Raw genomic sequence first — 5,325 nt, forward strand, 5'->3', positions numbered from 1 at the left:
TCTAAAGTCAAGTCTTCTCTAATGCTTAGGCTGTGTTTTCTGATGTTCAATTAAATCCCAAACAGGCTCCATTCAGGTCTAAATTGAGAGCGCTGTGTATAGCGCTAGCTCAGCTGTCCCTTCATGCTGGTAGAAGAGGTCAGGAGCAAAAGGGTTACAATACAGTTACGGTCAAATTATTTCATTTTTAGGGGTCGAGAACTTTTTCTGCCACACAGGGAATCTGCACCATTACTAGTGCTACTGTCCCTCTGTTCTGATCATACAAAAGCCGGTTTAAGTCTCCAGGGATTAATAGTCTGCTTGTTCCATATATTGATCCAGCAGCTGTTGGTTCAGGGGAGCTGCACAGGCTGCTTTGTCAGCCATTCAGATCCAAGCTTTGCTAGTAATGGAGAAAGGATAACTTAAAGCAGATATTAACACAAGTCTGGCTCAGCTTATTTGTAGCCTGTTAATTTCAGCAGATGAAAATACTTAGATGCACCACAAAAAAGACTGGGCCATTTTTCTCTCAACAAGAGCTCAACCCCCGTCAAGGACAGGAAGCGACATCTTTCCACTGGAGCCATTCCTACAAGTAGTTTCTTGCACGCTCTCACAGTAGCTCTCTAGACGATGATCTTCAGCTTCGCAATGTGACAAAGCACTGACCAAGGTCCTGTGCTTTCCCAGATGGGTGGCTTTCCCCACCACCCCTTTGATTAAGATGCTTTTTTACAGCTACAACTATTTTCCCTTATTTATATTGTAACTACATCCTTACAACTTCTATCATGAGGTATTGTTATTAGCTAGACAGCTTACCTTATCCTTGCCAAAACTCCTATTGAACAGCTGCTTTATCCAGAAAGTCACTTGTGTAAGCAGTGGAGGTGATGACAAGAAAGCTTAAGATCCAGTTTTCCATTATCCATCCTGTTTGTTAAGAGAAGGGCCTACCCAAGCATCCGTGCTATCTGCAGGCAGTTTATTAAGTGGCTTTGGAGCCTTTGTATTGCAGCTCAGTATCACTAAGCCGCAACATTCTGAACCTGTTTCCAAGCTCTCCCTTACCTTGCAGCAAGAGCTAGAGCTCGATCCAAACGGAACACAGCAACTTCAGTTTGAATAGCAGTCACACATCACTGGTGATCTAACATTGATCCTCCATAAACCCTGATAACTAACGGCAGATGTGCTCCTGCAGAAGAGTTTAAAGCCTGGGGAACCATTAAATTACCTAACCCAATCTCCCAGATCTTTTTCAGGACACTGCATTTCCCCTCAGCTACCTCTGCACACATCATCTCCCCAAAAGATATCCAAGTCCTTGTCTGTAACACTGAGAGCAAGAAAATTCACCACTCTCCTCAATAACATCCTAGATAGAGGATAACATATCAGGGCTCTTTTGGGCTGTCTGCCGTGGAAGAGACAAGATCCAAAGGTGCAAGATGCAGCCAGAGCAGTTGATCAGACTGAAGGAGCAGTTTGGCCAGAGAGCACAGTGCCCACTAGAGTGCACGGACCAGAGCCCAGATGCCTCCGTGTGTGCAGCCCCTGGGCAGCGAGCACCCCGCAGGCAGCGAGCACCCCGCAGGCAGCCCCAGCTCGCTCACCAAGGGAGGTCAGTGTGTTTGCACCCCTGCTTCCTGCTAGGCCACAAGTGCTAGTTCACCTTTATTCTGCCCTCCAGGCAGCTTTAGGATCGCAGCTGGGTGGCAGAGTGCCACAACAGTGAGTGACAGACACCTTGAGGAATGCAGCCGAGGCTGGGGCTCTTTGCTGGCATTTTCCCAGCCCATGTGCCCTCAGGTGCTGTGTTTCCCACACAATGAACGTCCCCATCCCCTCCAAAACCTGACAGCTGTCTGGTCTTCCTCCCCCCACAAAAGTCCACACACCCTTCATCCTGGTAAAGCCAAACTACTCCAGTAGTTCAGGTGTCAGCATATTCCCAAGGAAAAAAATGTCATGGACTTAGACAGAGCCTGTCCTCCCTGCCTGCTAAGATCCCCTTTAACGAGGTTGCTTTGTTATTATCTCACCCATAGCCCTCACAAACCACAAATTAAATCTGAAGCTTTGAAAGGCAACCCTCCCCCCCCAAACACCAGCTAAACTTGGACACGGTTTTGTTCTCTAGAGCGTCAGACTCTGCACAGCCCTACTCCATCCCCTTCCAACCTGAGTTCATTCATGGGCACAACATGACAAACCATCACTTTATTACAATTACTGCACCCAGCAGAAGCATCCTCAAGCACTGCTGACATCCCCTACTTCTATGCACTACCCTCCTTGAGCGAGCTCCTGCACTTTGTGCTCACCCACATGACTGCCCATCACTTCTTTGGCACAACACTGTCTTCACCACACTTTGACACCATGCCCAAGCACGCTGTAGCCTGGGAATCCCAGATCCCTTCTTGTATAACCTCCCCGGGACTCAGCTGCCAACACAATCTACGTGCACCCACAGCTGTGCATTTCGTCCCCTAAACCATAAGGGAAAGTGGTGTCCTGCTCTTGGCAACACTCATATCCTCCCTTTTTTACGCTACAACTACCAGTCTGCATCACCTCAACAGGACCCTGACTGGAAGTTGCAGAGAAAAGAGGGAAGGATTTGAGCATTTAACAGAAGCTTAAGCCTGGGTAAAGACAAGACCCAAACACTTTGGGAATTGGCCAGAGATGACCAGACTTTCTGGGGCAGGAGCTGCCTCTTTCTAGGTACTGCACACGGAGCGTTGGCCTCAGGTGGGACTTCCAGCCTGTCGCATGAATCACAGCAGCATGTTCACTTCCTCCCTGACCTAACCTGCAGCCTCTCCACCTACAGCCGATGGGCTGATCCAGATAAAAGAGCATTGATAATAACTTTATTTGACATATGGCATGTCCCATGATCAGAATTGACAACTCAGATGCAACAGCCCCATGGTAGCCACTTCCCTGTAAGCACTCCCCCGATTTCTACCTTTGCCATACTTCTGCAGATAGTATGTTAAGGAAATAAGCGCCAAGTTGTAAAGCCGCATGCTTCCGAACGGACAACCCCTGAGCCTGGGCACGGCTCCCCTGCCTGCTACCTGCGCAGGCACCATGCTCCCCTCCCCTTCCGGCCACAAGCTGATCATCAAGTGAAAGAGCAGCAGCGAGGGACAAGGAGGGACGCTGGCATCAGGCTGGTTGGTTTTGCTGGGTGTACACTCAGCAGGGGCAAAGATTGCACGGCCAGAACCAGACAGCACATATCCACCAAGCATCCTGTTCTGCAAGAATAGGCCATACAAAGCACGTCACTATGAAAAATGCTTTACAGCAGCGTGGCACGGGCACATAGGTGCCCTCAACAAGCTCTGTATGGAGATGTTATATCACCAAAAGCAGAATGCTTCCTTTTGCCCTGCAGCCCTGCTTAGCTCAGGAAATTACACCCTCAAAGGCTTTCTGCCTTCCTCAAAGGCTTTCTGCCTTGCTAACCCTTCAGGCAACCACATAGCTCCATAAAACCTGGCTTGTGCACACCCTGCCATGATTCCAAACAACAATAATTTCAGGAGTGTGGTTGTTGGTGCTGTTAAGGTGAGCATGGTACCAAACACACCAAGTATTGTAACTGGAATACAAGGAGCTGGCTGACTGGTTGAAAATGGTGGAATTAAGATGACAGAGATCTCATTAGTAATTTAAGAAGTCACAGCAAAGGCCAACTACCAAACTAAAAGAGTGCCTGATAAAGACCACCCATAAGGAATGAGCTCACTCAGACTCCCAAGGCTTGTCTGTCTCACTAGCACCTCTTCTATCTAAGAAGAAAAGGGGACCTCTAGGTTTTACATGCTGAGTGGCTGAGCATCGCACTGTTCTGCATGGGACAGATGTGGACAACGATGGGGCAGTTATGGGGAAAGAAAGCAGTCCCTCAAAAAAGGGACAGCAAAGAAAGAGCTCAGTTGGACTCCAAATGCAGGAGGGGTCCTGCCATAATTTAGAATTTATGTTGATCAAAAACACACTGGGAGCTATTGAAAACTCAGGAGAGATCAGATATTCTCCTCTCCAGCCCTCTGGCTAACTCCAATTCACCAAAATGCCACTTTCCCTATGTTAAATTCTGTCACTAGCTCCCAAACTGGCTTGTGCTGTTTCACAGCAGACAGTGCAGTGCTTCTTTAGTGACCTCAGTCTTGGATGGGGATCTTGGGTGCTGCAGAAATGAAACAGTCTGTCTTCATGGCTTGCCACTCCCTTGGGCACAGCTCCTCAACTTATCTTAACAAAAGCAAACATACACAACAGTCCAAAGACGAACACAGGAGGTACTACTAGATTTTGCGATAACCATTCTCAGGTGATAACCACTCTCAGGTGATAACCACTACTTTAGACAGAGTAAACACCAACACACTAGCATGATAAACCAGAACAAGAACCAGCTGTCAGAGCTGTGATCCAATCCTTAAATGAGGCCTTATTCAGCTAAAGTAATGGGGATCTCTATCCAGGGATTTAAGATCCATTTTTCCCCAGGGGCAGCATTTTTCCCCAGGGCGGGAAATCCCTCTTCTTCATCGTGCTCCCCCCCACCAAGCACTTCATGTCATATAAACTTATTAGTCACAATTTCTAGACCTTCTATCACAGAAGACAGACAATCCCCCTTTAGTTCTAGAAAGGGGGATGATCCCAGGTCACAGCCGGCCCAAGGCACTTCCCAGCTGGAAAGCAGTCAGAGATGGCCAGCAGTTTCCTTGGTGCTGATCTCTCATGAGGAGAGACTCCATTGACAGCAGGTTTGAACTTCACTCCCCAGAGACACCAAGCCACACCACTGACAGGCTGACTTGCTGCCAAGCTCCCTTCATACCAAAGCATGTCGGGGTCAGAAAACAACCCCCCAAAACACAGTGTCCATTCTGTTACCAGCTCCAAATTCACTGGTGCTGGCGATTCCCAGCCCCTGCTTGGATAAGCACTGCAACAGTCATCTAGGTACTGACATCTAGTTCTTACTCTGCTCTACCAGAAGACAAAGGGAAATAGCTGCTCTGTCACCTCTCTGCTCCCCCAGCCTTCCTGCAGAAGCAGTTGCCTTTTGTGGGACTGGGATGGGAACAGCTACCAGCCCTGGGGGAACCATGAGGCTGGACAAGTGCCTTGGCAGCATGGTTGGCAGAGCCTGGCCTTGATCCCTAACCCCCACCCCTGTTAAGTGTGGGCAGCCTGGTTTCTGAGGCCGCTTTCCCACACAGCCTTGGACAGGACCCCTCCCTCACAGCTCCCTGTCATGCCCAAGCTGGATGAGAGCTGGGACAAAGCATTGCCAACCCCTGG

The sequence above is a fragment of the Gymnogyps californianus genome, chromosome 5 (assembly GCF_018139145.2).
Source record: "Gymnogyps californianus isolate 813 chromosome 5, ASM1813914v2, whole genome shotgun sequence".
In the NCBI taxonomy this organism is placed as follows: domain Eukaryota; kingdom Metazoa; phylum Chordata; class Aves; order Accipitriformes; family Cathartidae; genus Gymnogyps; species Gymnogyps californianus.